General features: G+C 38.7%; 1 long non-coding RNA gene across 1 annotated transcript in view; it reads left to right on the top strand.

Moving 5' to 3' along the window:
- LOC105866261 (uncharacterized) overlaps window positions 1–26,060 on the top strand; it is a 42,994-nt gene that overhangs the window by 9,039 nt on the left and 7,895 nt on the right. The window lies entirely within an intron of this gene.

Genomic DNA, 26,060 nt, shown 5'->3' with positions numbered 1-26,060 from the left:
CGATTGCTGTTTGAGTTTATGATTCTCTTCAACAAAATATAAAATATCTTTAACTTTTCAATAAAAATCTGTCTATAGAATCTCATAATGACTCTTAAAGTTTTTATTTTCTGTAGTGTTTTCAAACTGGAATTGGCATACACTGTTTTGGAGAGAAGCAGAAACATTAGTTTATATCCTAGAGTAGTACAGTGAAGATCAAATCATGCACTTTGGAAGCAGATAAGCCTAGTTTAAAATCCTGTCTTACCACTGGAGTGATCTTGGACAAGTATATTTAAATTTTCTCAACCTCAGTTATATGATTGAATTCAAATAATGATTCGCTGTCATTGCATTCCAGACAATTTAGCTATCTAGTACCGTGATGGTTAATTTTGTGTCGACTTGATGAGGCTAAGGAATGCCCAGATAGTTCATAAAACATTATTTCTGGGTGTGTCTGTGAGGGTATTTCTGAAGAGATTAGCATGTGAATCAGTAGGCTAAGTAAAGAAGATCTATCCTTACCAATGTAGGCTGGCATTATCTCACCTATTAAGGGCTGAAATAGAATAAAAGGGGAAAGACAAACTACGTACGATTGGCTTTCCTGATTCTCCAACTTGCAGAGGGGAGACTGTGGAACTTTGTGGCCCCCCTAATTGTGTGAGCCAATTCTCATAATAAATCTCTTCTTATATAATCTCTATATATCTACTATTGCTTCTGTTTCTATGGAGAACCTTAATATATGAACTTTCATTGTTGAAAAAATTTGTGATTATTTTTGTCCTTAAGCCAAATTATTTAGAAGAGCATTTAGATTTTTAAAAAGCAATTTTTTAATCGTTTGTATTTCAAAGTCAAATTAATTGTTATGAGACTATGTGTTCATATATAGTTCTTATATACAATAACATTTTGAAATTTATTGTTTTTTTCTGAGAATTTATATTGCCATTTAATAGAAGTATGTTAATTAAAATTATTATGTATATTGATTTTAAAAAATATGTAATCTCTAATCACTAGCCTCAGGATTTAATATCTGTTATTTGAATCCAAATAGTTTAAAAAAATAATGATTCCTATTAAGGGTAGCTCAGGAGCTAAACACCAAAATGGAAGTTAACACAAATATTAGATATGAATCTGGAGATTACATTTATCTAGCCTGCTTTATTTTTTTAAGCATATTTTCATTCACAGCAGGAGATACACAGTAACCTCCAGTAAATCTAATACGTTAAAGGACCATTATTTTGGTCTTTTGTTCCAAAGACCAACCCATTTCCCAGTCTTTTATTGGATTTTCTATAATAAGATTACCATACACATGGGTGACTGTTAGAGCTCAACAAAAATGCTCTAATATAGTAAATCACTTATCATAAGGTGAACATTCAGAAGATGTTTAAATTCTATTTACATCTATAAAATGGAACTACTTTTATTTAAATTAATGTAAAATGCAAGGTGGAGTATTCAAATGTGCAGTGCCTATTTGATTATTAGTTAGGTTAAGGAATAGAAATGCCTGTATTAACATTTATGTATGCTAATTATTTTTTTTTGTGTGTATGTTCTTTATCCCAATTCTTTTTTTTTTTTTTATTTTGGCATATTATGGGGGTACAAATTTTAAGGTTTCAAAAAATGCCCCCCCCTCCCCACGTCTGCGCTTCCAGCGTAACCATCTTCCTGATGGTGCACATCTCACTCATTATGTATGTATATACCCACCACCCCTCCCCCTCCCACCTGCTCCATACCCAATTACTGTAGTTCCTATGTGTCCATTTAGGTGCTGCTCAGTTAATACCAGTTTGCTGGTGAGTATATGTGGTGTTTGTTTTTTCATTCTTGGGATACTTCACTTAGTACTATGGGTTCCAGCTCTAACCAGGAAAATATAAGATGTGCTATATCACTGTTGTTTCTTAGAGCTGAATAGTACTCCATGGTATACATATACCACATTTTATTAATCCATTATTGGATTGATGGGCAATTGGGCTGTTTCCACAGCCTTGCAATTATGAATTGTGCTGCTATAAACATTCGGGTGCAGGTGTCTTTTTTGTACAGTGTCACTGGGTCTTTTGGGTAGATGCCCAGTAATGGGATTGCTGGATCAAATGGTAGATCCACTTGTATCACCTTAAGGTATCTCCATATTGCTTTCCACAGAGGTTGAACTAGTTTGCAGTCCCACCAGCAGTGTAGGAGTGTTCCTCTCTCTCCGCATCCACGCCAGCATTTGTTATTTGGAGACTTTTTGATGAAGGCCATTCTCACTGGAGTTAAGTGATATCTCATTGTGGTTTTGATTTGCATTTCCCTGATGATTAGAGATGTTGAGCATTTTTTCATATGTTTGTTGGCCATTCTTCTGTCTTCTTTAGAAAAGTTTCTGTTCAAGTCTTTTGCCCACTTTTCAATAGGGTTATTTGATTTTTTCTTGCTGATTTTCATGAGTTCTAAGTAGATTCTAGTTATCAGCCCCTTATCAGATGCATAGGATGCAAAAATTTTCTCCCTTCTGTAGGTTGTCTGTTTACTTTCATGACTGTTTCTTTGGCTGTGCAGAAGCTTTTCAGTTTGATCATGTCCCATTTATTTATTTTTGTTGCTGCTGTGATTGCCTTTGGGGACTTCTTCATAAACTCTTTGCCTAGGCCAATGTCTAGGAGAGTGTTTCCAACATTTTCCTCTAGAATTCTAATAGTTTCATACCTTAGGTTTAAGTCTGTTATCCAGCGTGAGTTGATTTTTGTGAGAGGTGAAAGGTGTGGGTCCTGCTTCAGCCTTCTACAAGTGGCTATCCAGTTTTCTCAGCACCATTTATTGAAAAGGGATTCTTTTCCCCAGTGTATGTTTTTGTCTGCTTTGTCAAAGATTAGATGGCTATATGAAGATGGTTTTATATCAGGATTCTCAGATCTGTTCCATTGGTCAATATTCCTATTTTTGTGCCAATACCAGATTGTTTTAATTACTGCAGCTTTGTAGTATAGTTTGATATCTGGCATACTAATACCTCCCATTTTTTTTTGTTGCCTAGGATTGCCTTTGATATTCGGGGTCTTCTCTGATTCCATACGAAGCGTAAAATTATTTTTTCTATATCTGTGAAGAATGCTGATGGGATTTTAATAGGTATTGCATTGAATCTGTAGATCAGTTTGGGTAGTATAGACATTTTAATGATGTTGAGACTGCCGACCCACGAGCATGATATGGATTTCCATCTGTTTACATCCTCTGCTATTTCCTTCTTCAGTGTTTCATAGTTCTCCCTGTAGAGGTCTTTTATGTCCTTGGTCAAGTATATTCCTAGGTACTTTAATTTCTTTGTTGCTATTATTTTTAAATGATAACCTTGATCTCAATATGGAACTACCGCAGGGTCAGACAGATTATGTTGGCACAAGTGTTGCTTCCACAGAACAGGTACAGGTTGGATGTTACCTTGATTGGTATATGCTTGATGTGTATTTAATTAATTTTATATAAGTATTTAAATAAATTCAAAATTATATATTTATATCAACATAGTATATATGTATAAGTATTACATATTTATATATTTTTAAAGAGTATTTTTCTACTATAATATTACATCATTGTAAATTAGCAAAATGTGGTTAGCTTTTAGCTCCATTAATGGTGGGTATTTTCTGTGTGCATGCACATTTCATTTAGAGATTAAATTTGCTTCCCTTCATAGCTTCTGCTGTATTAAGGTCTCTATTTCTTCTGAAATATTTGAAAAATTAACCTCCCGATGTTGGTGTTTGTGTGAATTTTTTGAGATAATATTTTAAACATATTTAAATGTGAGCTACTTAAAATACTAGTGTTTTATATTTGTCATGGCCGTGGTGACTTGTAAAGTTTGCTTTCTCCAGGATGAACTTTCACAGAGACTTGCTCATCTACGTGATCAAGTGTAATTTAAAGAACTGGTGTTTCTGTTTGCCTAACTTCCTTCTGAAACATTCTTCGTGTGTACATGTTGATAAGTTACACTTCAGTTACACTAAATTCTGGCATTCTGTTAAATGCCAGAATGTTTAAACACTATCACTATATGAACCTTTCGTTTGCCTTGCTGTACTTTTCAGTACATAAAGAAATTGCAGACTGTTTACACCTTGACAGATTTTATAGTTCTGTATATTATGTGTAAAAGTGTGAGAGACATGTTTTTATAGATGTCTTTGACAGAGCTAGCTTAGCTTCTTATATATTAAACATCTTCCTCAAAAGTTAGATCAAAAATCGAGCACCATAGTACTGCACAGTAAAGTACTTTAAATAGAATAAAGATTTGGGGATTTGTAAAATTCAAAGTAGTTTTTAATCTTTCTGCAGTGACATGTGATACATTAAAATAAAAACAGGGAAAACATGTTTACTTAATATGTTTACATAGCCAAAAACATCTCATTTGGTGTCATACAATGGACATGCAATTTTTGTGTTTTATGTTTATTTTTGTTATCCAGGCAGAAATGCAGTTGACTTTAATCTATATTCATCCATTTTTAAATTTAAATTATCATTAGAATTTTTACCCATTAATTTAATGACTATTTGAATTCTTTAAATTTTTAAAAATGTTTCACTAATACTTTTTCCATATAACTAAAAAATTCTGCAACATTTAAGAAATTAAGGTTTGTTCTGTTTTAAAATTCTCTTCACTAAATATCATTGTTGTTAAGATTCCCAGAAAAATTTAACTTTTCATACTTTCAAATGAAATTCTGAAACACACTTTTGATGAGTCTCTTGTTTCTACTCAATTTTTGTTATGCTATATTTGAAAAGAAGGTTACTTTGCATGGTATTATTATTTACATTTTGTTATCCTTTACATTTTTCCATATGATTGTTGATTGGTTTCTGAGAATCTCGGCCTATATGTTTTTAAACTAACCAATAAAACAACAAAGAAAACAAAATTGAACCAACTCAAGTTACCGCTACTATAAGTCCTGGTTGAATGTGTTCATTCTTTTATCTTAAAACAACAACTCTTTAATAAGTCGAAGAAATGAAGTATAAATAAATAAGTTAAAATGTTTTACTCAGCCATGCAAATAACTTTCAGCCCAATGGAAGTTGGGAGCACAACATAGGGAATGGTGGGACACCAAAGGTTGTAAAGAACATACTCTGGAAAGCCAGGATCCTTGAGGGAAAGCATTTGATGACCATCTGTACTACTTATCATCTCCCCAGTAATTATCTATGTTTTACTCAATTAAAATGAACAAATTGGCATATGCCTGCAATTTTCTGATACGACACTCTCAAATTTGGAGCAATGACCATATTATATTTTAGCAAGTATACTACTAAACTAGGTCAAATAAGTTAGATGTTTTTCCTAACTTAAAAATTGATCCATGAAAGAATTCCAATATTTCATAAAGTTATATTGAAGAGCAGATCTATTGAGAAAATCTTTCCATTGTGAGTCATGAAGACATTCAAAGTGCAATTATGGAGAGACTTTTTACTAAGTATTAACTATTCATAAATTATGCTTCCTACCACATATGAGAATGTGTATGAGTGAAGACTTTTTTCATTGGTTAATGAAATGAGAAATTAATCTTCTGTTAAATTTGGGTTAAACGTATTTAACTGTCTTGGTACTTGACTGTATGACTGTGACCTCAGTGAAGGAATCTTCCATTTTGTTTATAATTGATGCTTTTTCCTTTCTAGGGTAAGTTTGTTTGTATTGGAACATCCTCGGGAGCCATAGAAGAGATTATTACAAACTGAAAAATATCTATGAAATTTTCCATTGGTAGGAATTGTGTATCATTTGTTCTTTTGGCTTTAATGAAAATTCTTAAATTGTGAATAATACTTACTTAAATATAGAAATGTAAATGATTCTGATCTAAAGATAACTGCTCATACTTTTATTTAACAGCAATACCATACTTGAATTTTTTTAAAAAAATTGATAGACATCAGGTTTTACTTTTAGATTCATCTATTATCTTACAAAGGTAATAAAAATTCCTTTCTTAGAATTTTTTTCTTAAACCAATAGCCGTACAACTTGTGAACTTTTACCTTTATAGTATAATTACATTTCTAATTTGATAATTGATTCTATAATTGAAGAGTAACACATCTGATTATACTCTCATGAAAGATAGACATCGTAGCACCTTTCATTTACCTTCAGTTTTAGTTCCCTATCAATCTCATTTTCTCCTGATTTTACTCCTAAGTATTTGATTATATCATTTGGTTGAACTTGTGTAAGGTCAAATGCTCAGAAACATTTTGCTGCACCTTCATCCTTTATACAACATGGCAGACAAAAGTTACTTCCGTCCTCATATGCCCATAAGCTAAAATCTTCCACCTTCCTGTGAACCATTTTAGGTAAACGCTATGGGCTGGATTATTTTGCCTGGTTAATTTATTACTAATCATTGCTACAGAAAGGATACAGGAATAGGAGATAGAACAGGTAAATTATGATAAGGGATGAGTTTGCTTTATATTTTAGTAAGTTATGGGAAAGGAGCATGTGGACTATCTGAAGAAAATGTAAAGGTACCAGCTATGTATGGAGAAAGTAAGAACTATATGACTCATAGGATGCCAAAAACAAACTAAGCCTGATTTTCTACATATTTAGTGAAGCTAGTGTAACAGCTTCCAAATAATGTCTAAATTGCCTCTTCTTTAGACCGAAGAGGAAAAAGCCCTGGGTCATCTGACTTACAGTGATTCATGTGGGTTCTAGCCTTAGCTCTAATGCTAACTTTTAATTTGGATAATCCTCTCACCCCCTTCTGGGCCTCAATTCCCTTTCTACAAATACTTTCAGATTACATTGGTTGCATAGATTGCAATGAATTGCACTGGTACAGTGCTTTCCCTCCATTATTGTTTTCTACAATTTTCCCAAAAGAATTCTAAATGCAGTATTTTTATGGTCTTTGGATCTTTTGTGTCAGAAGACCTAGAAAACATCTAATTTCACCCCATCTCCCATTTTACAGAAGAGGAGACCAAACACCAGAGAGATTTGGGTCCATCACATTTGTTGAGCATGTACAGTGTGTTAGGGACTATTCTGGGTATTTTGACATATTATGATTTATTTAATTCTCAAAAGAATCCTGTGAGCACGTGGATGATTTTTATCCTGATTTTTAGAGAACAGGAAACAGGCTGATGATTTAATTAAATTGCCTAGATTCATACAGCTAATAGAAAACAGAGCTGGAATTTGATCACAAATGTCCCACTTCAAATCTAGTGCTCATGCCACTATTAATATAAGACACCTGGTCTTATTCCTTGTCCATAGTGCTATCCCCAGTATATAATATGCTGATTTTATTGCAGAGACAGGTGGTGAAAACTACTAGTAAAATTCTTGACTAAAGGAAGGTAGAAACAGGTATTTACCAGTGTTTCTAGGTGAGGATTGGTTCCTTTTTTCCTTAGTCTGAGCTGTCAGAGAAATGACTTTTCTTCCATTTGGAAATGACATCAGTTTTTTTCCAAGAAGTTAACGGATGGAATTAATTTGTTACAAAGTTAAACTGAGCACTGTGGCTTTTGCACCTGTAATCCCAACTACTCGAGAGGATGGCTTGAGCCCAGGAGTTTGAGGCTATAGTGAGCCATGATCAGGCCAGTGCACTCCAGCAATCCAGCCTGGGTGACAAAGCAAGATCCCATCTAAAAAAAAAAAAAAAAAAAAAAAAAAAAAAGAAAGAAAGAAAGAAAGAGAAAAAAAAAACCTAAGTTTTACTTATATTGAAGCTTTTCATTTTTCCATACTAGAAAATGTTCCCTGTGGGGCGCGGTGACAACGCCATTAAAATATGGCGCTGATATCCGGTGCCTCGCCCTTGCTTCTCCCGCTGGTAAACAAGTTCTGCGCCTGTGTGTCGAATGTAACCAATGATATGAGTTTCCTGCTTTGCAGTGTATATAAGGAACTGCCCTTCCCCTTTTCTGGGTCTTCCGCAAAATGTAGCCTAAGGGATCCCCCAATAAAGCACTGTCAGAAGAACTCCTGTTGCCGCGTCTTCCTTGCTGGCGAGGTGGGCGCGACAAGTGGTGCCGAAACCCGGGAAAACGAAACAACCTTGAAGCACCAGCGGAGACGACCTCATTAGGAGGTGAGTTCAGAACTGACGTGCGGGACGGCCGTTCTCTCCCTTTCCCCAAGTCACTATGGGCAACATACCGCTTCGGCGCTTTGTGTGGCCTCTGAAGAACCTTTTATCTAGTAATAGGATTCACATTGAGAAACGTGATTTAAAGAATTTTTTGAAGGAAGTGGACCGGATTGCTCCTTGGTTTTTAGGCTCTGGTTCGCTGACGATAGCGTCCTGGAAAAAACTAGGGAGAGACCTTAAGGGAGCATCAGATTTACAACCCGGTGTGCTTCTGCTTCATAAATTAATTTTAGATTGTTTGAAATGTGATCCTCTCGGTTCTCAGAGTGCTGCAGAGCAATTAGCGGAGGTTCAGTCCGAGTGTTCAGAAGGAGGATGTGGGAGAGGTGCTGCAGCGAGGAGTGATAAGGAGAAGTTGCGAAACAAGCAACAAAGGTCGGGGACTAGCTCAGGGGCATTGGCCACGCCCCTGCCCCCGGTACCACAGTTTCCAGACTTGCACTTTGAGCCTCACTCTGACAAGTCTGGGTCCTCGTCCGAGTCTTCTGACTCCGAGGGAGGAGACCCTCCGTGCCTTACTTTCGCTGACTTAAGGAGGGAGCTCCGGCAGCTCGATACACAGGAGGCGACACAGATCGCTCCTGAAACTGCTCCAGGTGCAGCGGGCGGAGGTACTAAGTGGCCGCCCCCGTATAGCCCAGAGTCAGATAAAAAACTAAAAAAGAAAGAGAAACCAGTTTTTCAGAAAGCGGCAGGTTGTGAGCGGTACCACCCACCTCCGCATGCCCCGCCTTGGGAAGGGCTGGGTTTTTCTTAGGGGCCGCTCGCCACTGAGGAGCTTCTGCCCATACCCTGAAAAACAGAGGAGCCGGTGTGGGTGCCTCAGTGGCCCTTGCCTAAAGAGAAGTTACATGCTGCCCGTGATTTAGTACAAGAACAGCTTACTCTTGGACATCTTGAACCCTCTCAATCTCCTTGGAATACTCCTATTTTTGTAATTAAAAAGAAGTCTGGTAAATGGAGACTGCTGCATGACCTTAGAGCAATTAATGCCCAGATGCAGCTTATGGGGCCTGTTCAAAGAGGATTGCCCCTTCTCTCAGCATTGCCTAAACGTTGGAGCCTTATTATTATAGACATCAAAGACTGTTTTTTCTCTATTCCTCTGCATCCGCAGGATAAAAGCAGATTTGCATTCACGCTGCCCTCCACAAACCACGAGCAGCCTGATGCAAGATATCAATGGCAGGTTTTGCCTCAGGGCATGGCTAACAGTCCCACTATGTGCCAACTTTATGTGGCCTCAGCTATCCAGCCGGTTAGGCAGAAGTTTTCAAAGGTAAAGATTATTCACTACATGGATGACATTCTCTTATGTCATCGTGATGAGGGCATGCTTCGCCAAGCTTACGCATCCCTTCAGGCTCACTTGAAAAGAAAAAGCTTGTTGATTGCCCCTGAAAAGGTGCAAGAAGGAGAGGTAGGCACGTTTCTTGGCAGTAATATTCTCCCTGACAAGATTGTGCCCCAAAGACTGTCCATCCGAAGAGATGCCTTGAAGACCTTAAACGATTTTCAGAAACTGCTAGGAGATATCAATTGGCTTCGACCTTTTTTATGTCTTACCACAGCAGAGCTGAAGCCATTATTTCAGATTCTAGAGGGAGACTCACACATCACGTCTCCTAGAACTTTGACTCCTGAGGCCCTTAAGGCTCTTCATAAGGTAGAAGAAGCAATTCAAAGGGCGCAACTAGTGCGCATTCAACACCATGATCCTTTCTCCCTCTGTGTACTCCCTTCTCTTATGCTTCCTACGGCAGTGCTTTGGCAGGATGGTCCCCTTTTATGGGTGCATCCTCAAGCCTCTCCAGGAAAAGTGATTGGCCATTATCGTACCTGTGTGGCTGAGATAGCATTAAAGGGTATTAACTTGGCTGTTTCTCATTTCGGACGCTTTCCTGATAGCCTGATCTGTCCATATACTGCCAATCAGGTAAACACCTTATGTGCCACTCTTGATGTATGGGCCATATTAAGATGTACTTTCCCAGGAAGCATTGACAATCATTATCCCAGACATGCCTTACTGCAGTTTACAATAAGAAACGAGCTCATTTTTCCAAGAGTAACGTCACTGTTACCTTTGGTTGATGCCTTGGATGTGTATACCGATGGCTCTAAGACAGGTATTGGGAGCTATGTCATTCAAGACAAGGTGTATACAAAACAGTTTGACTATTCTTCTCCTCAGCTAGTAGAGTGTGCCATAGTCGGTCTGGTTCTCAGTACTATCACTGAACCTATCAACATCATCTCAGACTCCTTTTATGTGGTCAACGCAGTTAAACAGTTAGAAAACTCCTTTCACATTCTTGCCAAAAGTACAGTCTTTTCTGTATTTACAGAAATTAGGAATACTATTCTAAACAGGAAAAACCCATTTTCTATTCAGCACATCAGAGCCCATTCTCTGCTGCCAGGACCCATGGTGGCAAAGAACAACTTGGCAGACCGCGCCACTCGGGCCCTCTGGGTAGCAGACCCGCTTGTTGCTGCTACTGAGTTTCACAAGTTGTATCACGTGCTAGCCGAAACTCTGCGCCTCAAGTTCAACATCTCTCGCGCTGAGTCTCGTGACATAGTTCTGCAGTGCGCACCTTGCGCTCCCTTTCGTTCTGTTACTCACACTGGGGTTAACCCCCGAGGGTTGCGCCCACTGCAACTTTGGCAGATGGATGTCACCCACATTCCTTCATTTGGCAAATTACAGTATGTGCACGTTTCTATTAATACCTGCTCAGGTGTCCTTCATGCTACTCCTCTGCCTGGGGAAAAGGCCAGTCAGGTAATTACCCACTGCCTAGAGGCTTGGGCAGCCTGGGGTAAACCCCAGATTGTCAAAACTGATAATGGCCCAGCCTATGCTTCCAAAGCTTTTCAACAATTTTGCACTCGCTTGGGTGTGGAGCACCGCACCGGTCTTCCCTACAACCCTCAAGCGCAAGGCATTGTGGAACGTGCCCATGGCACACTCAAAATGTATCTACAAAAACAAAAAGGGGGAGATGCCTTGCCGGCAATAGCACCAAAAGGACGCCTTTCCCTTGCTCTCTTTACTTTGAATTTTTTGAACCTAGATGCCAGAGGGCGCTCCGCCGCTGACAGGCATGTTGCACCTGGACAGCCTAAGAAGGAGCTGGTAAAGTGGAAGGATGTGTTGTCTAACCAGTGGAAAGGCCCGGATCCGGTAGTGGCCAGATCCAGGGGATCTGTTTGTGTTTTCCCACAGGACCAAGAAAACCCTGTTTGGGTACCAGCCCGGCTGACCAGACTAGTCCGCCCAGATCCCAGCGACGATGAGCCTGTTGTGGCTGAGTCTGCGGATGGACTTGATAATGACGGGGTCCGGGGCGGAGCCCAGGTGGGCGGTGATGGACGTCTTCCCGATGCCGATGCCGATCCGCCATGACTCCCTCGCCCCTAACTGCCTCCGCTTGTATAAACACCGCTTTGGCGACCCAAGTGAATGTCAACTCGCAGCTTAAAGGAGGAATTACGATCATTAATCAAAGAGTGGACTTAGTCCAAGAACAAGTGGACTCGTTGTTGCAGCTTGTGCAGCTGGGATGCGAGCAGCGGTGGCCCGGTTTATGTGTTACCTCCATCCCCTATCATAATTTGTCCCGTGCAGCAAACTTGTCTCGCCAACTGTCCCATTACCTAATGTCTAATTGGTCTCATGGATTTGAGGGACTGTTACTTGAGTTACAGCAGTCCATTATTCATATTAATTCTACACGGGTTGATCTTGCTGTTGCTGAAGGTTTAACTAGCTGGATTTCACAGGCTGCCAATCATCTTAAAGAATGGGCTGGTATGGGCGCCCTGGCAGGTCTCCTTGCGCTTATTGCCATATTAGGGCTCATGTGTATTGTCAGAATGGCGCGTCAAAACCAACGTAATCAGATATTGATGATTCAGGCTTTTGCTGCGTTAGAGCTTGGGCAAAACCCACAGGTTTGGCTAAACATGTTGAACTAGGGCGCTGTTATCGCCCCAGCAGCCCCCCGAGTTGGCTGTAAGGTTACTCCATGACGGGAATGCATGGGGCCCCATCATTGAGCGTCGTAGATTTGAGCCATGATGGGGAAGCAACCCATGTAGCCTAAGACAGAGGCCTTACCCATTTTGTCTGCCTGGCAGTCAGCCTTTGCACGCCTCCGAGTTCTGCTCATTGCACGAGGCAAGGTGACAGCTGTTGGCTATGAGGCTCTGCAGCCTTGATCGCTCTGTCGAAGGACGGGGCTGAGCGGCTGCTCAGTGCTCATTTATTAAATAAAACAGGGGGAGCTGTGGGGCGCGGTGACAACGCCATTAAAATATGGCGCTGATATCCGGTGCCTCGCCCTTGCTTCTCCCGCTGGTAAACAAGTTCTGCGCCTGTGTGTCGAATGTAACCAATGATATGAGTTTCCTGCTTTGCAGTGTATATAAGGAACTGCCCTTCCCCTTTTCTGGGTCTTCCGCAAAATGTAGCCTAAGGGATCCCCCAATAAAGCACTGTCAGAAGAACTCCTGTTGCCGCGTCTTCCTTGCTGGCGAGGTGGGCGCGACAGTTCCCAAGCAGGAAGATATATTGGTAAAATCATTCAACCAAAATTTCAAAAATGAAATCTGTCTGACCTATTGAAACTATATTCTTGTAAATATATTGCTTCTTTACTGTAGTAGCAGGTACAGTGTTGTTGTAAGTGCCTTGTTACAAATAAATGGCAAAAGTGCCTGTGTTACATAATTAGTAGTTTATATATTAACCACTAATCCATTTTGTCTGCCAGACAGCTAAATGTCTTCCAACTTCCAATTAGAAAAGTATAAATGGAATGTTAAAGGGAAATTTATCCTTATAAAATAAATTGTATGGTTTTATGTTTTCAAATTTAGTATGGGAAAAGAAAATGTCTTCATTTAACATGTTGCTTGGTAATTAAAATAAAGTTAGGACCCCTGTTCCAAATAAAGGTTCATAAAATGAACTAACTCTATGTACCTATTTCTTGGAAATCTCACTCAAACTTGATCAGGCTGGAGCTTGACATGTTTAGCTTTTGCTTTATAAAAATGATATGAAATCATTGTGAGGAAAAGTTTCAGAAAACATAATATGGTGATTTTAAGTCACTTAAAGGAATATGGGTGTTAAAATAACTAATTAGCAAGGGCTTTCTCTATGGAATTTTGACTATTTCTTTAGAGTCAATCAAATGGAGTCTCAGAACCCAATCTGGGGTTAGATGAAAGGGAGAGAGAGCCATGAAGCCCTGATGGAGGATGCTTTCTAGGTAATGGAGGAAAAAATATTCCCAATTGCTATAATCTGTTGAGATTTGCCAGCTCAGTATGCCTTTTTGAGACCCTTCAGGTGGAAAAATGCCTATGTATAAAAGAATGAATGTTGAATCTAAGCGAGGTTTTTTATTCCCATGTGTGACCCCTATTGTAAGCCTCATAAAGAACAAGCATTACTTAGCTAGGGTGAGGATAGTGACACCATCCCACTGGTGAGAGACCTAAAATTATCTTACCAAGAAGACCTATACTTATGGAAAAATTTTCCTATTATAAATCTCCAAGTAGAACCATATCTGAGGCACCACAATGCTTCTGAGGCTGGGAGGTGAAAGAGAGGTTCAAAATGGCAACACTCATTGAAGTAGGAACTTTTCACACTATTTATTCAGCCCCTAGTATGTGTAAAGCCCAGACTTCTTTTTATATTAATAATACTACACTACTGAGATGAGTGTTTTGTGATTCAAAATATTTTGTTTTTAAGGGATAGCCAACATATATATTAAGTACCAGATACAGAGTTATGCACCCTTTTATCTGTGTTACTTCATTTAATCCAACAACCTTATGAGGTGAATATAATCCCATTTTACAGATAAGAGAACAGACTCAGGCTGTTACTTTTGAATGGTTAACAGTATTTGAACGGTTACTATATGCCACATGCTATTCTAAATGTTTTGCATCTATTAACTCTATCCTTACAACTCCCATTTCACAGATGAGGAAACTAGTAAGTGGCAGGGCTGAAGTTCACACCAAGATATTTCTAAGTTTTTAGGAACCTAGGTATACTCGATCACCTCTGCTAAAGATTTATGAAGATACACAGAGAAGCACAGAAGTTGGGACACAATTTTGATAACCTCGCAACCAGGGCTGTTAGATAACTCAGACCTTTACATATTGAGGGTACAACAGTGGCTCTAGCAGTCTGAGAAGAGATGTGGATTATTTATAAGTCTAATAAATGTTTCCTTTAGAAGCAGATGTCAGTTAAAGCATTGTGATGATGTAATGACCATTATTGATTTTGTTTCTGTTGCTCCAGTCAGCACCCATTATTGACATAATCAACCTTTCTTTCAAACTCTGTGAGAGAGGATCTGATAGGCTCAGCCAGTCATCATCCCAGCAGACCACCTACTGGGCAAAGTTCTCATGCTAAACTGTCTCACAAACAGTTGAAAAGCCAATTATTTGCCTACAGGTGTGTAATGGACTTTAGGTACAAAGACAAGCATTACAGTGAGCATGGGAAACCCACTAAATACCCTTTCTTGTAAATTGATCCCTAAGCCCATGTATTGTTATACCTTGTCTATATTGCCTTTTTTATTACGGTGTACCAACATTTTTATGGCACTGGATTCTTATGTCTTTTCTGTCATCTTAACTGTAGATGACATGTCCCAGATTAGAGCCAGAAGGCATAAGTTTGTCTCCAGTGTCCCAGCTTTTCGTTTTAATACCCATTGCCCTACTTTCAGCAGCCCTCCCTCCCATCATGTGTCAGAGCCCATTGCTTTCCAGAGAAAAAACTAATTCTTATTGAGTGCTTACTATATACCAGGTGTGTCACAAACATAATCTTTTATAATTCTCACAACAGTCCCAGAAGATTAAATATTATTCCCATTTTATAATAGGCTGAACCTGAGGCTCAGGGAAATAAAGTGACTTAGAGTTTCAGAGCTAGGGAATGAGATCCTGGACTTAAACCCAAGTCTGTTTGAATCCAAAATCCATGCTGTTTACATTCTGCTGAATTGTCTCTGAAAAGAGGAATCTGCCAAACTCACTCATGAAGACTTAGGAAAATCTGCAGGACAATTTGGATTTTAGGTAATAATAGCTACCATTTTTTTTTCTTTTGCTATTTCCTATGTGCTGAGCACTGTACTAAGGCATTTATCTCTGATCATTACAACTCTTCAATGAAAGTACTAATATTTACCCTTCTTTATAGATGAGGAAACTGAACTTTAGAGAAATTAAGCAATTTGCCTTAGATAAAGAATTAGTAATTGGCTATGCCCCTGTTGGAAACTTGACACTTAATCATTAGATGTGCTGTTTTCCCATTTTAAGATCTTAGGAAGAGGGCAATTCTTAACACAAGCACTGCCAGTAGAATATGAGGCATAATTACAAGGCTTATAAGAAGATTATTTTAAGTGGACTGCTTCTGTTTATAAGAGAATCCCTGTCTGAGGCATCCCTCTTCTTGCTTATTTGTAGATAAATATTTTAGAAACACTCTGTTACCATTGCAACCCCAATTCTTATTAATAAATTAAGCCCTGGTGTAACAATGAAATGACTCTTGATGCCCACCTTAATGCAGGGATGATCATCTTGTTGCAGCCCTTTGCTTTTTCTCCTGGAGCAAGTTGTACTGGATAACCGTGAGAGCTGAGTCTGGCTAGCTAGGAGTCACTGCTTTTCTGAAGATGGAAGATTGTTAGGGCCTTTGGGGTTGAATACAGAGTTTCATTGTCTTAAGCCTTCTCTGCATGAGCAGGCTCTGCTCATTTAATTCAATACTGAGAGGTGGGGGATGAGGGTTGCCCATACCGGCTGGGGCAAATACAGCCAGAGCTGTAAGTTAGCTGTATCTCCTCCCCAGTGGGATAATTCAAAGAGAAGTAGTCCTGGATCATTTCAAGTCCTTGGAATATTTGCTATTGATCGAACAACTATTTCTACTTTATTGCCTGGATCTATGAGCCAGTGTAGACCAGGGTCTTACTGTTCTGGAGGGTCTCTAAAACTTGTAAATCTTCCACTGAAAGCAGCTCACTAGGAGGGGAAAACAGCAGGCCACTCAGGGTTCTCCAAGCAGCCTCCAAAGTACAGACACCCACAAAGGCTCCGTGTTTCTTCTTTGGCTCTTGGACTACCCCTTCTGGACAGAAGAGGAGGTTGCAGTGGCAGCCAGCTTTTCCTTGGTCTTCTTTCCTTCCTGTGAATACCCAGAATATCAAGCTATCTGTGAATGTCCAGGCTTCTACCCTCTCATGGAAAGGATGGGGACATTGAGGCCCAAACAAGCACATGCCTGGTAAAATATGCTGTATCCCTATTGAATCAGTGGGCTTTCTTGGCTCTTAGATATGAGGAATGATAATATTTAATTTGCATCAAAAAAGTACTTTTTAATGATTCTATAAAATTTACTAAACAACTTATTTTTCTCAATGGCAAGGATTTATCACTATTGTTTAACCATCATAATCATTCAATTATTTAAAAACATGAATCTCTCTAACACCTCTAATTTAAAGCATGCTTTCACATGTGTCATAAAAATTCATTTTCACTAAGGAGGGAGGCAAGGCAGGATATTATTAACCTCCTGTTATAGATGAATTCCTGAAAGTGAAGATAATGGCTGAACTAGGCGTCCTCAAACTATGGCCCGCGGGCCCCATGCAGGTGTTTTTGCCAGTTTGTTTTTTTACTACAAAATAAGATATGTGCAGTGTGCATAGGAATTTGTTCATAGTTTTTTTAAAACTATAGTCCTGCCCTCCAACGGTCTGAGGGACAGTGAACTGGCCCTCTGTTTAAAAGGTTTGAGGACCCCTGGGCTGAACTCTCCAAGGTCAAACCCAATTACCTGTGGAGCTAAGTTTTCAATGGTCTCCCCACTTTTTCTGCCCTACAGAATATTGTCACCTTTTGACCAAATACCACCTAGCAATAAAATTATCTTACTGCTCCCCAAAATGGCGAGGGTATGATGTGAGGAATGGTTCAAAATGCCTCCACGACCACCATCTCGCACATCAAAACAAATCCGAAAAACTCTTTGCCAACATCCACAATACCTGGAGACTCATTCCTTTGAGCTGCTGCTTTTTATACAAATTCCTTGAAATAAATATCCCATTAAGTAGTATCAACCATTCACACATTCAGTGTGAATTTATGTATCTAAATTCAGCAAGTCAACTATCTAGCCCTAGCCAGATATTAGAGAAATAAAAATTAAGTGCAAGTAGAGTTTGACTGGAATGAGAGCGTGGATAATAACTGCTGCCCAGAAATAGTGTCAGTTGAAGAGTTAGGAAGTCAGGATTGGGTGATGTTAGGGGAGTACCTGGCAGAGACACTGAAAATATGTGGGAAGAATATGCTGCAGACAAGCTTTGCCAGCCTCTCCATTGGGCTCAGAGCCTGTCTTACCCTTCCCAGAAGTGATGACCTCATCAGCTGTCAGGGCTGGGGCACAAATCTGCCAGCCTTGTTCCATTTGTCATAACCTCCTCAGACACACTGGAAAACATTTTCATTTCTCTGAAACTATTAAGTAGGAAATAATACAATCCCAACCATCTTAATGTGTTTTACAAGCCTAATCATAAGTTTAGATGTAAATTTAACTCTTCTGTGAAGGTGAGCCACTTTAGTGGCACATTTTTTAAGTTGGGAGTGTGAAGGAGGGGAAAGGGTGGCAGTCTTGAAATGGTGCTGGAAAGGAAAAACAATCTCCTGATGCTGCCTCTACTCTGTTATAAAACCTCATTTAAAGAAGTCTCTCATCTGCCTCCTGCTTTCAAAAATAGCCCAGGGAAGCCCACAGGGACTAACCTTAAAATTCAGTGGCATAGTCAGCTTCCTACAAGGATGTCTCCTGCCCCGGACTCTCTCTCCACTATTTGTCAACTGAAGTATCTTAAGTTCCACCCTCATAACATCTTTCGGGTGTTTTAAAGTTATCCATACTCTTTTATAGTGCTTCTCAAAGTGTAATGTTCAAACCAGCAGCATCAGTTTCATTTAGGAACTTGTTACAAATGTGATGTCTTCCACATTTATAAGGTAGGGTGTGGCTTACAAAATGCCATAAAGTATGGGTAGAGAGGGGCAATCTGTGTTTTAACAAGCCTACAGATAATTCTGGTGCATGCTAAAGTTTGAGAACCATTGCCTTAGTAGGACTTAATTTACCAAATATTTGTTATCTTGCATAGTAGCTTATCATAGCTATTTTTAAGCACTTACTACATGCCAAATATTAGCCCTTTACAAGGCTTATCTCATACAATTCTCAGAATAACTCCACAATGTAACTGTTATTATTTTCTCCATGTTTAGGATGAAGAAACTGCCTGAGATTAAGTTACTTACCCAAGTTAAGTTATTTAGCTAGTGAATGGTGGAACCTATAGTAGATCTTAGGCCTTCTTGACAGATCGGTGATTTTCAACCCTGGAGCTACAGTAATATCACTTGGGAGTTTATAAAAATCCCAAAGTTGATGTTATACCCCAGACCAATTATTAAGACATCAGAATTTTTGAAGGTTAGGCACTTTGTTAACTTTTAAAAGCTTTCCATGTGATTTCAATGTGTAGCCAAGACTGAGAACAATATTCGTTGTGAACCCTGACTACACATTAGAATCACCTGAAAAGCTTAAAAGTTGACTGTAAATTAGGCCAATTCAATATAATTAAGATATGCAGCTATTTAAAGATTCCCACCTGGCTGGTGTGGATTGACAACCCTTTGTTTACCATCTCCTTGGACTTTAGGGAGTAGGGCCTATGGAAATAAGTCTTGATTGATACTGGGGACCTGATGTCGAAGGAGATGTCAAAAAGCAACAAAGACAAACTATTCACAATGTTGCCAAGGGTCTGCCTGCCCTAAGCAGGTTTATGTTTTCCCTAATTCTTAGTGTTTATTCTCCTATCCTTACCTCCTGTTCCCAAAGACAAGACTCCATTTGTGCCCTTATAAGAGAAGCAGTATATAGCATAATTGTTAAGTGTAAGACTCTGAAACCTAGGCACTTGCCACCTAGGTGACCATGACAAATCAGCGAACTTCTTTTTGCCTCAGTGTCTTCTTCCATAAAATGTAAATAATTTTATTACCTATCATAAAAGTCTTCAAATGGTCATCATGAGGACTAAGGGAGAGATGATCCATGTGATGTGCTTAGCACATTGACAAAGAGAAAGTGGTCAATAAGTGTTAGTTAGCCTCTAAGACTCAGTTACTTCATCTGTCAACTGGGGATGAATATACCCACTCTGCCTATCTCAGGAGGCTATTGCTAGAATCAAAGAATACACACACACACACACACACACACATATATGTATATATATATATATATATATATATATATATATATATATATATAGAGAGAGAGAGAGAGAGAGAGAGAGAGAGAGAGAGAGCATTTTGTAAACTGAAGTAGGCCATATAGCTATAAGAGGTTATGAGTTCTTACTATTTTCCTTAAGGTTGATATAGAGTTAGAGTCATTGTCAGAGGGAGTTTAGGGAGTCCCTAAAAATCATTGAATCTTGGAATTAGAAAGGCTTTTAGAGATCATTAGTCCAATACCTTCATTGTTGAGATGATAAAAATGGAAATCAGAGAGGAAAAAGGACTTGTCCAGTTCACCAGAAATCAGTGTCACAGATTAGAGGAGATTCTAGGATTACTGACACTAGGTCCTAAGCTTTTGCTACTGTTTTACATTCTATGCCTCCTTCTGTCTCTGTCTGCCTTCCTCCCCCACCACTTCCAGCTCCCAAGCCCTACTCTTCATGTCCTGAATTGTAAATATGGAAGCTGAGCTGTCATGCACCATTAAACAGCAGTACTGCTTCTTTTTAGAAGGCCATAGAATTAATATGATCAATTAAGATCCCCCCTCAGAGGCTGTGTACAGCACAGACTGTGTAAGTCAGGAACATAGGGATCCTTCTGAACTGAGGAGTGAAGGTGGCATATTTCTACCAGTCTGTACTTTTGGACCTCACTCAACTAGTACACACTGCTCTAGCCTCCCTAACACACTAAATGGTAAACTTGCGTAGTCAGAACAGGACATATTTCTCCTCCCTTATCTAGCTTTCAGATAAGACATACTAGTTTTTGTTTCTGGTCAGATTAGACGATAGTTTTAAAAAATTCAGTTTCTGGATTAGGAGTGGGCTAAGGGGAGGATGGTGTGTCTAGCCATAAAGTTAAGGCCAGTTTTATGCCAGATAGGGCAGAGGAATTAACTGCCCATACAGAGTTATTTGTGGTTGCTTGAAAGTCTCATTTATGAGAAACTATCTCTTTAATTTTTAAGATATGGTGCCTGAAATGCCACCATTATCTATTTATTGTCTCTACCCCATTTTGTACATGAGATTGCATATGTGAAAGCACCCAGCACCTACCTATCAATAATTTAGAGGAAAAAAATCAAATCCATTTGCAGCTCCTTTCTCCTTCCTTGCCCCAACACTAAAAATATAAATAAATAGTCAGCATGTGTCAAAATTTCCTTTAAAATTCATCATGGAAACCTTAATTTGCCCTCTAACAGTGTTACACATTAGTTCCAGTCTGTTGGAAAAGACTGAGACAAATTGATATGACCTGGAATTTGATAAAGTCCATGGGAGTTACACTTATTTTTCTTTCAAGAATTTAACAAATAGGAATCACTTTGAACATTCTCAAAGGCCCATCCTCTCATCTTCTGCAGGCATACCAAGTGTCCATAATGAAATGTTAATATCCTACTAGATTTCTATTGATTTGTGCAGCAGGTACCTAGATTTATTAAGGCCAAAACAAAGGCTAAATTGTTTAATAATGAATAAGGGGGTGTAGAATGGTGCTAGAAATCCTATTTCAAAGTTAGAGCATATATTTATAGCCTCTGGATCATCTGTATGCCCTTTAATTTTTCAGGGTTTAACTTCTAATTAACAGTTTTAAATAAATTTGCTTCAAAAGAGATCACTGTCTTTTGTTGCCTCATATTCAGTGTCTTAAAAACCGATATTTTACATACTTTGGCTTTCTTGGTTGTTTCAAGCAAGAGAATGAATCTGGTCTCTGTTACTCCATTTTGGCTAGAAGAAGAAGATAACAAAACTGAATGCTATCTGGTATTCAAGATAGCTGATTTATGATAATTCCCTCCATGATTATGAAGGATATGATCTTCAGTGTGTATGTGGACTTGAAGGCCACTTAGGATGAGACTGATTGTGAAAACTAAGGATATTGACTATGATGACTTCCACATTTATAAGGTAGGGTGTGGCTTACAAAATGCTATAATATTATTTTTCTTTCTAAATATCTATTTCTTCTTTTTATAGACACCACATATTGATATTCCTCAGGGAAATATCTCATTTCCACTCTCAATATGGGCTGTGTAGGGATGACATCACTCTGCAACAAGCAGGTCGTCACATTACCCAGATCTGGCCAATCAGAGCCATTGCCACCTAAACCATAGATATGTGGTTTAGGAGTAGGCAAGTGGATAAGCTAAGTCTTAGGACTTAACTCCAGAATTTTTGCTGGAACTATTGGAAGGACACCATTTCATTCCACTGGACTGGTAGCTGGTTGGATCTCAGAATAGAGCTGCTAAAGACAACCCCCCTGCCCAGACACACAAGCACAGAAAGAAAAATAGAGACCAACTACTTTTGACATTTTTGAGACTCTAGATCCTTCTAGAGTTTTTAGTTATGAATAAATTCTCTTTATTGCTAAAGCCAGTTTGAGTCAGGTTTCTACCAATTGTAGATAGGACATTCTGACTCATACATAAGTGATTATTGTTGTCAAGGATTCATAGTAAGGGAGATAAGTGATTTCACCAATAATTAAAATACAAAGTACAAAATTTTCACTCCTAAGGGTACAAATAATATGATTTCAGGGAAAAATTGTAATAAAAATACAAAACTACCATCTATTGTATTAAACTACCATCTATTGTATTATGTTATATGTGCATTATTTCATTTAACCCCCATATGAGCCTATTTTATTTATATTTAACTGATAAAGAAACCGAACCTCAGAGAGATGAGGTAACTCTCTTAAGGTCTCATGCAGCTAGAAAATGGCAGAAGCAAAGGTGTATACTCTCTGTCTGACTTTAGTGTTTTTAAAACTTCATTATACTGCAGTGTATCTTTGAGGAATCTGAGAGGGCTTTGTGAAGAAAATAGACCTTGGCAGATGGGTATTGGAGAGAAGGGAGGGTATTCAAGGTAGCAGAAAGGGCAAAATCAAAGGGGCAGAACAGATTTAGAGATGCATGGCTCTGTAGGGATAGAAGTAGAAAATGAGAGAGAAGTCTGCCTGGTTCCCTAAGACCAAGCTTCTTGAATTGCCTGATGGCATCTACTTCAGACCCTCCTTGGCTGATGAATTTTTTGTTCATATATTCTTTACATCCTAATCTTTCCTCATGAAGATTGCTTCTTGATCACTTTGTTGTGGTTTTTGTTTTGATTATCATCCATGCACAGGCATAGGAAAGCGTGAGAGTGAAGCAGGGCCCACACACCACTCACTGACAAAGGAGCTTACACAAAAAACAGATACCATCTTCTACTAACTTCTTTACATGCCTTATACTCTTGCTTTTACTTGGCTTCTTCCAATATATTTTTGTCATATTTTTAACAAGTGTCACATCAACATTTACCTTAAGGAATTCAGTTCCAAGAGCACCAGTTATGTATTTAAGAAGCACTCACATAGTAGTGCCGTCTATACCAGACATTGATTATTTTATAAATATTAGTGTATTTCATTCTCATAATGACCTTATGAAATAAGGATATGATATATTTCCATTTTGTAGACAAGGAAATTGGAGCAAAGATATACTAAGTGATTTGTTCAATATTAAACTAGTAAAGAATAGAAATGGGATTTGTACACGGGTAATCTTGGCTTCGCAATCCATATGTTTAACCACTACACTGCACCACCTCACTTATGCAACAAGACTGATTTTATTTCTCCTTTTTAGCTTACAGTCATTTCCAGAGTTGTCTCAGAGACCCTCCCAATATGACTAGGCCCTAAAGATATATGTATGGCAGTCCCTGTCTCCAAAATCCCATCTATCCTAGTCTTTGGGGAAGAATCCAGGCAGTGTTGTCATTTCGAGACTTTGGATATTTTAGGAGGCATTGTTAATGTCTAGATATTCCTTTCACTCATTTTCTTTTCTAGTCAGTTACATTTATAGGATGTCTGAAGCAGTAATAAACATCAGCCCCCTTTGGCATGTCAGTGCATTACGCAAACACATTGGGCATCTGCTGGCATTGTTTAGAATCCTGCCATCAGGACTTAGACTGCTCATCTCTCCAAAGCTGGAAAAAATGTGAAAGTGATTGAAAGGCACTAGTTTACATTGGACTTGAAGCATTCAGTCTTTGTCGTTGATCCAAGAAGAACTCTGCATTGTCCATTTTTTATATGCTATTAAATTGTTCTATTCCAGTGGATTCTTTTTTTTTATTTCGGCATATTATGGGGGGTACAGATTTTAAGGTTTCAATAAATGCCCATTTCCTCCCCTCCCCCCACAAGTCTGAGTCTCCATCATGACCATCCCCCAGATGGTGCACATCTCACTCATTATGTATGTATATACCCGCCCCCCTCCCCCCTCCCACCTGCCCAATACCCTATTACTGTAGTACCTATGTGTCCACTTAGGTGCTACTCAGTTAATACCAATTTGCTGGTGAATATACGTGGTGCTTGTTTTTCCATTCTTGGGATACTTCACTTAATAATATGGGTTCCAGCTCTAACCAGGAAAATATAAGATGTGCTATGTCACCATTGTTTCTTAGAGCTGAATAGTACTCCATGGTATACATATACCACATTTTATTAATCCATTCTTGGATTGATGGGCACTTGGGCTGTTTCCACAGCCTTGCAATTATGAATCGTGCTGCTATAAACATTCGAGTGCAGGTGTCTTTTTTGTAGAGTGTCATTGGATCTTTTGGGTAGATGCCCAGCAATGGGATTGCTGGATCAAATGGTAGATTCACTTGTATCACTTTAAGGTATCTCCATATTGCTTTCCAGTGGATTCTTAATGCCATTGTGGTTAACTTTAAAATTAAGCTTCTAGAAATAATGATTTTATCTGATAACTTTATTAGCAGTTACCCCTTTCTTTGCTATAGAATCTCATTCTAGCTGGTGGTGAAGGAGAAGGAAGAAGGAGGAGAAGGGAAAGAGGAACAGCTGTCCAGGGTATCATAGTATAAAGAGCATTTTAAATGAGGATAAACTGAGACAAAATGAAGCCGCTCAGACTCACACAATCCTTACAACAATATCATCACCTCCCCTACCCTAATCATGCTACTCCTTCCCTCTATTTAGATCATTTACATTATTCCTACAATTAGCAACGTTTCAAAATGAATTGTATACAGGATAATATAATTACATCAAAGTTAAATGTTTTGAATTTGATAATTGTACCATTGTAATATAAGAGTCTGTACTTGGGCAGGGCGAGGTGGCTCATGCCTATAATCCTAGCACTCTGGTAGGCCGATGCAGGAGGATCACTTGAGGTCAGGAGTCTGAGACTAGCCTGAGCAAAAGTGAGACCCCGTCTCTACTAACAATAGAAAAAAATTAGCTGGTTGTGGTGGCACAGGCCTGTAGTCCTAGCTACTCAGGAGGCTAAGGCAGAAGGATCACTGAGCCCAGGAGTTTGAGGTTCCAGTGAGCTATGAGGATGCCACTGCACTCTAGCCCAGGCAAGAGCGCAAGACTGTCTCCAGAAAAAGAAAAGATTCTGTACTTGTTCCTTGGAAATGCATACTGAAATATTTTGGAGTGAAGAGTCATGATTTTTGCAACTTATTTTCAAATGGTTCAGTAGGGAAAACAAAAGGGCAATAATTAATTTTTTAACAAAAAGTTTTTTTTTAAATCTGAAAGTAAATAAAAGCATCAGTTTTCTATCTTCAGCTGAAGTGACTGGCTGTAGCAACAAGTCACATTTCCTTGCCCCAGGGCCACTCAGCTGGCACAGAAACCTATAGTTCCTGCTTCTAATTCTATTGCTTTAAAGAGGATGTGATGGCATCTAAACTTAAGGAAGTTTCTTTTCCTTTGAAACCTATGGAAAATAAATTGTAAAAATTAGGTGAAAATATTGTTGGGATATTTCTCTTTAAACTCAAATATTGTTGACAAAATATCTCAGATGAAGGCTTTGCTAAATGTCTCCAGCAAATGAAGGAAATATAATTTCCTCTTTAAGCTAATTCACAATGCATTTCACTGCTATTGAGTATACATGAGATGTCAGATGTTGCCAGACATGAACTGTCAAAACATGGTGTGTCTGCTTTAGTGAACTCAGTGAGTCAAAATTTATTTGTTTAATCTTTCTTTTTTCTTTTAAGAAATGCTGTTACATTCACCCTCGCATAAAATTCACAGACTATTGTTTGAACAACATCCAATAAGGAACATTGGTAATCTCAGAAGTGAGTAGACAGAGCATATATTTAATTTGGGAATGTTTTCCAAATACAATATTATTTGAAAACCTAATTGGACACATTACAAATGTATATCACCTTACTTCTTTGTAGAAAACCTTGGGAGTCAGAAAAAGCTACAGACTTATACAATGCTTTTGGCAGCAGACAAAAAACATGAAATATGTCAGCCAATGCTCAGACACATACTGTTTAATCCACAATT

Source organism: Microcebus murinus, chromosome X, assembly GCF_040939455.1.
Source record: "Microcebus murinus isolate Inina chromosome X, M.murinus_Inina_mat1.0, whole genome shotgun sequence".
NCBI classification, from domain to species: domain Eukaryota; kingdom Metazoa; phylum Chordata; class Mammalia; order Primates; family Cheirogaleidae; genus Microcebus; species Microcebus murinus.
The sequence above is the reverse complement of the archived record's forward strand: the minus strand, read 5'-3'. Positions and strand labels throughout refer to the sequence as shown.